Source organism: Aythya marila (genome assembly GCF_965140915.1).
Source record: "Aythya marila genome assembly, chromosome: 1".
Classification (NCBI taxonomy): domain Eukaryota; kingdom Metazoa; phylum Chordata; class Aves; order Anseriformes; family Anatidae; genus Aythya; species Aythya marila.
In genome coordinates this window covers 139,863,837-139,873,337 of record NC_139042.1, presented here as the reverse complement: position 1 = coordinate 139,873,337, position 9,501 = coordinate 139,863,837, and the positions used below count along the sequence as shown (strand labels likewise).

General features: G+C 36.3%; 1 long non-coding RNA gene across 1 annotated transcript in view; it reads left to right on the top strand.

Annotated features, from left to right (window-relative positions):
- Positions 1–1,803: 1,803 nt before the first annotated feature.
- LOC309873862 overlaps positions 1,804–9,501 on the top strand; it is a 47,977-nt gene continuing 40,279 nt past the window's right edge. Inside the window, exon 1 of the long non-coding RNA XR_014316749.1 lies at positions 1,804–1,837. This is a non-coding gene — a long non-coding RNA (uncharacterized lncRNA). The remainder of the gene's footprint in view (positions 1,838–9,501) is intronic.

The window sequence follows — 9,501 nt, the reverse complement described above, 5'->3', positions numbered from 1 at the left end:
TTCCCTCTTCAACATTGTCACATGAATATTTAAAACAAGAAATATAATCAGTTCAGTGCTTTTCCTCCTGTGCCAGGCTCATAAAGAGAATAGCTGTCATTCAATGCAAAACCTCTTTATTACAATATTTAAGCGTTGTCTGTTTTACCGTGATTGTTGGGGAGCATGAGCTGAAAATCTTATGTGCATCAATAGGCTTATGAATTTAATACCATTCCATAGATTTCAGGGTAAGGAAGATTAAGGAGAAGAAAACTTCTTAAAGTTGTGGAGTTAATAATTAGAGGAGGTAGAAAATATTCAGCAAAACAATTCTTGATGAAAAATGCTGTCTTATTCAGATTTAAATATTTCTTGGAATATGTCAGTGATCAGGAAATTCAGGTATATCTGATTAAATTATTTCAAATTACAGTCTTTCATTATTGTTGTTTAGAGATAGCTTTTTATGTCCAAATCTTAATTACTTCAAAAGTCAAAATATGAGGAGGGATTACTTCTATTGAAAGTAAATACTGCAACTAAGCTAAATATTTTTGAAAATTTTTAATGAACATTTTTTTTTAACTTTTTGTTACAACTTGGAACAAAATCAGTACTCAGTGTATGAGTAATTCCTGTTCCAAGCTTCCTGTAGCATTCCTATTAGCAACAGTAGTACACTTATTTATGATGTAAAATTCCATATCTTAAACAAAAAATTCCATATCCTAAACAAAAATAAGCACTTTTCTAATGCCCTGAGCTTCAAAGATCAGTGAAAACTGATTCTGAAGCAAAGCAAGCTGACTTATCTGGTATTACTCAGACGTGAATAATCGCCTTTCATGCCTAATTCATAGTGTATCTCTCTGCTGCCAGTTCTGTATTTATTGCATCTACAAAAAGTTCCAATGATACCTAAAGCACTTCCAAGCAGTCCTCTCCCATATAAGCTGTGGATTTAAAGAGATCACAGTGCCCTCCTTTGCACAGTGTTGTTTCTGGTCCAGTCCCACCAGCCCCATGCACTTGGAGCTGCTGATGGCATTGCTGTTCAGCTTCAAACTCAGCATGAGATAGATGCCCGAAAGGGATAAAATAGAGCCTCACTTCTGACCACACACACACAAGACACAGTAATTCCTTGATCTGGAATAGAAACGGTGTTCCACATAATTGTATAGGTGTACTCTTCAGGAGCAATGTTTCTTCTCACCATCGTTTATGATGCTGTGGGGTCTGGAGATCCTTGAACTCATCAGAGTAAACAACTTCCTGAAGGATCCAGTTACGCTACTGCAAATCTTAATTGCCATTTGCAGGATGCACCTCCTGCTTGAATTTAGCATAATAAAACTGGGAGTTTCCGATGCAGTTACTTTGTATTGTTGATGTTGTCCTGGTGTCACTGATTTCTGTAGGGAATACAGATATTGCCACCACCCTGTACAGTCTCCTTTCTTCTCTCCCTTGGTTTGGACGTAATAGTTACTGGCTATCAGTCCAAGTTGTGTGTTGTGTCATGCACTGAAGGGGCATGATACATGTATCTGAGGCTTTTGGTGTACAGAAAGATTTAAGGCTCAGGAGCCTGTAGACAAGTTCTGCATTGCTGATCAGGAAAAGAAGTGCAGCAAGGGTGTGAGGGATAAGTGTTCCTGTAAGCATACTTATGATAAAATGCCAATTGTGATAAGGTACTCTGGACTGAGATAGCATCATGGGGTGGATCCTGGAGGTCCTAAAAGCTTGCTCTAAATATTGTCACTGTCTCTTCGTTCCTGCAGTGTGGTAGTTCTCTATATTCAGGAATGGCAGAAGCAGAACTATTCCATTCTTCAAAGCACTCCTCAAGGTAATGGAAACTAAAGGTTGCTTGACAGTTGATCTTAATATATCCATCTATTCACAGTAGATGAACTGTGTTTTCTGAATTGTTGGAGTCTCGCCATAGTGGCTTCTGCTATTTGAATGTTATTGGCAGGCAGACCAAACCAAAAACTGGTCCTAAGGGTCATTGACTTTAGCAGAGAGTTTAAGATCTGCATTGTTTGTGTATTAAATGTTGCCTTCACAGCCAGAAAGTCTCTATGCCAGTGTGAGTGAGTGTAGAGATACAAGAAAATAATATTTTTTAATGCTGCTGTATATTTACAAGTATATTTGTATATGAAAGTGGAGATTTGCATTCCTTCAGGAACAGAGGCCCAAGTTTCCTCTGTTTTAATCAGGACGTGTGTATATATACTTATATTAATGACAGTTTAGTTATAGTATAAAAGTTTCACTATGTACATGTATTTGAGTTGATTACATTGTTTCCTGGCTTCTTTTTTCATTTTAATTCATCAAACATAATGTTGCATGGATGCAGTTATCCCACTTAATTAGGGTAGCTTGTAAACATCATTATGTTCACAGAGTTATCCATTCCTTTTCTATGTCCATCCACAGATTTCTGATAAGGTCCTTCACCTGATCCCTGCAGAGAAGTTTGTTTAATTGTTTCTGATGTTCTGGTTATTCTAATGAGTTGTTTTGTGCTTAATTAAAATTAAATTTGAGGAATGAAGAAGACAGCTGTCCTTCTACACTTTACCTTATTTAATGGTTATGGTGGCAGCATGACCATTTTACTTTACTTTGTGAAAAATAGATTTCTAAATAGAGAAGGTATTTTTTAATTGTCCTCTGAGTTTTCTTATCTACTCTTCTGCTCTTGCCTTTCTTTTGTTTGTTTCTCTTATGTGGACAAATGGATTTTTACCTCTCCTCACACAAATAAACTGTTCTTCTTTTCACCTTCAATGAATGTTTCCCCTGGTCTTTTGTCACACTGAGGACGGACATTTCTATCCCATGCTGGCTTCTCTTTCGATAACAGCTTAGGGAACACAGAATATTTCTTCCATGAGAACTTTTTGTCCCATTAAATTCATCTTCCTCCCCCTAAGCTAGCTGCTTGGCAGCTGTGCTGCAAGAAACACATGAGCTATTTAGATGGATGATATCGACATCTTCTGCTTCCTTAGGGATTATAGCAAGCTACCTTTCAATGATCCATAGTTAGCTTTGGTTTCTCTACTAATTCAGTCCTGTATGACTGAGGGGATATTCTGTGAGTGCCACAGGCAGAAACTGCGGACAGATGAGTTTTGAAAGCCAAGGGGGCCAAACAAAATCTTATCCCTGGTACAGTAGATGCTTCTGCCAGAGGAAAAAAATGAGGAAAATATTAAGTCACATGAGTCCTGTCAAGTCTACAAAGTCTGTGGTAATAGCGAGAAGGGAGCCTGGGGCAAACTGTAAGAGAGAGAGCAAAAAACACTCACTACTGACCATTTGGGTTTCATAGCTGCTGTTGCTGTTAATCCGGCAGCATTAGGATTTCTTTCAGATACTGCTAGAAGCAATAGAGTTGACACATAACTTCCGTAATGGAACAGCACTAACTGACAAACAGCAAAGTCTGCTCAAACTGTGGATGGTGGGTCACCCACTGCATTTAGCAGTTCTACAAGAAACATCCAAGGTGATATCACAGCTTGTCTCTCTTTTTTTTTTTTTTTTAAATTTCGTTTTTTTCCACCTACCACAAGGAATTAAAAAAAAAAAAAAGTGTGTTCATGAGTATGAGTGCATGCATATGTGTGAGAGAGGAAGATGTGTTTTTTCAGGCCCATGCACTGAAAATAAGTTGGCAGGCAGAGCAGTAAGGGTTCTTCTTTCAGAAACATCAGAGGTATTTCCAGTCAGTGACTATTTAAGTGCCAAGACAACATATCCCAGATAACAGGAGAGAAGGGACATACCCATAAGCCTGTGCTTCTTTATATATATAAAGAGAGAGAGAGAGAGAGATCTTAAAAATAGAAATGGAAAACTTTACTTTTAAAATTTTTTGAAAGTTCTAGGGACATTTTGGTGAAATTGGTTTTGTCATTTTTTTTTTTTTTTTGTTCATGATGATACAATAGTAGGAATATGATCAGATGATGTAGGTGGCAAAAGAGCTTCCACCCTCTTTGTTGATACTCTGAGTTGTATTTGAATTGGGGATGGCAAAACTGCTTTTGTCCTCTTGACCCCATAAAAAACTATGAAGAGCTCCTGGGGACCTTTCCTTTTGTCAGACAAACACTTGTCAAGCCTGAGATTTATTTATTTTTTTAAATGGGGAAAAAAAATATATATATATATTAAACAGGGTGTGTTTTCCAACTAGAGCAGTTTTAATAAAAAGAACCTTGTCTCCACAAAAGATTTCATCAGCATCTCTCAGTGCTGCAAACAGCTGCACCATAACAGAGGATACTTCATAGCTCATCTGGGAAATGAGCTACCACTTGCTTGGTTATGTCTGCTCAGCTCTTCAGAAATATTATCACATTTTGCATACATGCACCCATTTTGTTTAAAATATTAAAACCATTTGTTTTAGCTGAAAAATTCTAAGACTTCATTGTTTAACCCAGTTTATAGAATTCCCTCTTTCTTGGTAAAATTAAGTCTTAAAAACACAACCTTTCTATAAAGAGGAGGATAGGGATACTGCAATTCAGTAAACAGACTTTGAACTCCCTAAGTGTCTGAAGTTGAACTTTCTTCATTCATCTGAAAAGCAAAAAGTCCTTCAAGCTTCTCCATATGACCAGGCAATTTTCCTGAGGACCATTCACAGCTTTTAAGTCTTATTTTTCTTAATATAGGGAATGCTCTATTATCAGCAACTTCATCTCTGACAACTGTCTTATTACAGATTAGGCTTTCTATTCCAAAGGCCTTGGGATATGCCTAACAGCTAAAGTCATATTATACCTTTCCATCTAAATAGCAAAAACTTCCATTAAGCACCTCTGACAAGCTCCAAAACCCTTCTAACAGAATTTTTTAACCATCTATATTTTTAAAATTTTGCTTATGCAACCATACAGCTTTTCCTGTAAATGCAGTTCTCCTTTGCTTTTTAAGATGCAAACTGTGTTGGCAACACAGTCCAATGCCCAAATGAATGTAAAGCTACTATGACAATAACAATGAAGATTTAGAAACATTTAACTAAACCTAGATTTGTTTCTTACTATTGAACACACAGACAATCAAGCTTTGTTCTAGCTTTAAGTGTTTATTATCCTTTTTTTATTAAAAAAAAAAAAAAAACAAAAAAAAAAAAACAATCCTATACTTTTGGTCATCTAGAAGCAGAATTCCAGAACAGCACAGTTATATTTTTATGTGATGACCCAGTAGATAATTATCCCCTACATACAGAGGACTACTATTGAATTTGTTGGTGGGGATTTAGGGAAAAGTCTCAACCCTTTGAGTTAATGCAACTTCACATATTTGTTGATTTTGCAAACCTGTTTTTACACAGGTCTGTCAAGAAAAACACATTTATGTAAGTATTCAAAATTACTTTAATACAATAAAATCAGTATTAATGAACGAGACAGTATCTTTGCAAATGGCAGTTAGGGGCCATGTTCACATCTTACTGGAATTGTAAAATATGATATATTCATTAGGAGCTGCAGAGTATCAAAACAGTGACCCGATTTCCATCAGAAGTCATCCAGAGGCCTTTCTTTTCACAGTTTGACCCTTCAAGTGTCTGTTGAGCTACTATCTTCAAACAAGTTATTGTTTTCAACTATTGCCCTGACATTCAGTATACTATTCAATTTACATGGCTGATAACAGGAAGGAAAATAAAATATGATGTTTCAGCCACAAGTCACTGAAAGGTCATCAACCTATGAATTTGGGAGAATGGTGTTAATTATATTAATGAGGCAGATGATGCTGTATATGAGGCTTTCTGCTTGGGGAATTAAGCGTAACCCAAGAACACTGTTTAGTGTCAAGCAGTTACACAAATGATAAATACTTTCATCTAAATAACAAAGTAATTTGAGTAACAGCAGAAAATGTTGTAAAACATTTTATAAACACACTAGCATTTTTGCATCAGTAGAGACAAAAAACAGGCAGAGAACTTTCACTCTAAAACAGCCTGTCAGAATTCAGGCAGAAGGGCAGCTGTTCAAAACTCTGGAAGTTGTGAAAAATGTTGAGCATGGGTTGGAGTTTCAGCTCACTAAAATTTGAAAGGAGCATGGGTAGACTCTTTTTTAGCCTAGAAATGACCTGGAAGTTAACTTTAAAATGCAGAAATAAATATATTGTAGGAGATGTGTAAATACGGTAGGAGAAATGACATCATGTAAAATAAAAATATCTGCAAAGAAAATAAACTGTGTTCTGTATATCATGAACAGGCAAAGTATATTATCAGTGTTCTGCTTACTTTAAAGAAACAATAAGTGGAAGGAAATCCTACCATAAAGTATGAGGGATATTACAGACAACTAAGATGAAATAGCATTTGGGAAATCTCATGTACTAAAATAAAACGAATATACATATATATATATATATATATATATTAAATCTGATTTAAAATAAACATTGTTCATTCATATTGTGAAAAGAGAACATCTTTCAGGAATAGCTAAAGAAAAATTTGAAAAAGGTAAATATATTCCCATTACATTGCTGCACTGGTTTTCTTACAGGCATGGGAATTTGAAGTATATGTGGTGCAATGGTGCAATTGTGGGCTTTCTTAACTTTGTTATTTGACTCCTCCATCTGCAATTTTATTTTATTTTATTTTATTTTATTTTATTTTATTTTATTTTATTTTATTTTATTTTATTTTATGCCTAGAACAACTGCACAAGGAAAATTAAACTAATCCTGATAGCTACCCTATCAAGATATTTGGTTATTTTTTCCTCTCTAAAAGCCCATATTCTTCCACTCATATGGTCACAGGAAAAGGCAAATAAGCCTTTTTAAAAAAGACTTGATATCTTTCAGGCTAAAGCATTTAGTTAACTCCTGAGTATCGAATCCTTGGAAATGATATGGATCAGCGTCTAAAAATAAGGTGGTATTGTTTGGCATCGGGAACAAAAAGAAGAAATTAAATCTCCTACAGTAGCATTTTGTTTGCTTGCTTGCTTTTTTACCTCTTGTAAATTCAGTAGCTAGGGATAAGTAGATGACTGTTGTCTTTGTCATGACCTCAAAATACCTAGAAATGCACAAAATTGAGTGTCAGAGGCAGATTTCATTGTTTCTATTTTGAATGGGTAGATAGCAGATACTGCAGCCTGAAGATGAAACCTGAGGTAAACCAGAGGCCATCTCAACAGTCTAAATGAACAAAATTTCTCTAAAATCAACAGTCTTGTTAGTTTACTCTGGCTATAAATACAGTTCCATGTGGAAAAATTTGGCTCCTAATGTCCCTTGAGGATTTGCATAAAGGGTCAAGTTGAAATTTCAGCTTGTTTTCTGAGACACCAAGCATATGATACTTTTTATTTATTTATTTATTTATTTTAAGAATAGTAATAAAATTGTTGAACAGGTATTCACAAAGCAATTATATGACCTTAATTCACAGAGACAGTGTTTTGTTTTATTACAGACTCCACAAAACCAGTAACTTTTAGTAGTCAGTATTGGACTATGTTAGGAGTGTTAAGAATTTTGAATAAAAAGCTTTGTAAAAAATGTCAATTGTTATTAGGGATATTCTTTTGATATTTTAAGTTTTGCTTAATACAATATGTGACAAAAATTTTGAAAAATGGCATCTGCTGTCATAAATCTTGGGAATTCCTCTAAGAGATACTACCATGAAAAAATAAGAAGCTCACCTTACAAAGTCATCATATCAAGAAAAAAAATAATAAGAAAATCAAAGTTCTTCATGACATTCAATCACTGTTTCTGTTCCATATGGGAGAAAAAAGAAGCAGAGATGACTGATAATTTCTGTAATAATTCTTAATAATTCCAAGAGGCAGAAGGACAGATAATAATATAACATATTCTTGTACTAAGCTGCTCTTCCTTCCTTGCTTTTTAGATTTGACCATAGTGTTCTGTCTATTGCAGATAATCTGTCAGGTCAACAATATCAATAGTTTTTATTACAGAAAGCAGATTTTATCAGCACCCTATCTGTCCATTTAATTAGAAAAGTGGTACTGCTGTTAAGCTTAAGAACTTTGAGGAGGAAAAAGAAAAACAAGATATTTCAGGATTCTTAAAGAGGTCTAGCATTTCCAATAGGAATAAGGTGAAAATGTCTTTAGGAAGCTGTATGCAAGCTAAGCATAATTTATGGAAAACTGTAATATTAGCTCAATTACTTTTACATTGTACTGTGAGATGACTGCAAATTAGTGTATTTCAGTTTGTTTCCGGAGTATATGCATTTTCAGCAGCTGAAATTTGTCTCTCATTGGCCTCTTATAATAGCCTCTGATGGTACCTGGGTTTTAGCAGGTGTTACAAAGGGTGGATGAGTGGGGATAAGCCAATATATAAAGGACATAAAACTATTAGTGTCCAAAGGAGGGTAACAGATGATGAAGGGTCTAGAGGAGATGTGTGAGGAGTGGCTGTAATAATTTGGTTTGTTCAGCCCAGAACAGAGCAGACTGAGGAGAGGCCTCATGGTGGCCTGCAGGTCCCTTGCAAGGGGAGCAGAAGGGGCAGGCGCTGAGCTCTGCTCTCTGGGGACAGTGACAGGACCCGAGGGGATGGTATGGAGCTGGGACAGGGCAGAGTCAGGCCGGGGGTTAGGGAAAGGTTCTGCACCCAGAGACGGTGGTTGGGCAGGTTCCCCAGGGAAGAGGTCATGACACTGAGTCTGCCAGAATTCAAGAAGCATTTGGACAACACTCTCAGACATAGGTCTGTTTTTTAGGTGGTCTGTGTAGAGCCAGGATTTGGACTCAACAGTCCTTGTGGGTCCCTTCCAACTCAGGATATTCTTTGAGTCTATGAAACTGCTCTGAATATCATACCTCAGGACCAGAGATCCCCAAAGAGGATAGAAATGAGCATCTCCCTATTGCCCCTTCATTTTGATCAGCTCTCATCCTGCTGGTTGCTCACCTCTAGTCATCTCATTGTGCTTGCTGCTCTCCTCATTGCCTCTGCTACATTGCCCTACTTCACTAAATTGACGGTGGCCCCACTGCTGCAATTATTTCTGCAAGAACTTGGTTTATGCTCACTTAGTTTTCCTGGTGGAATTCTTGCAACTGTGTGGCTTCTAGTCTTGTTGATTTATGCTAGGGTTTCAATGATTTTAAGCATTTTCCTTGCTTTTATCTGTACTGAGTGCTCAGTACTGTTTATTAAGCTTCTTAACAAGTACATAATTCTTTTGTATTTTATTTGTGTGCATCTGTTTTACATTCTATGTGAATTTTGCAAATGCATGTGGGCTTTCTTCAGCTTGGAAAGAAGTCTCCTATGAGGGAAAAATGCTTGTCAGGCCAGGAAGAGAAGTGTCTTGCATCTGTGGTCTCATGCTGAACGGCAGCTCCATAAGGGCACAGTGGCATAATTAGATGACTCAAAATCTGCTGTGGATTTACATCCTAAAAGAACACATTCAAATGGATTTCAGCTTAGAACATTAAAACC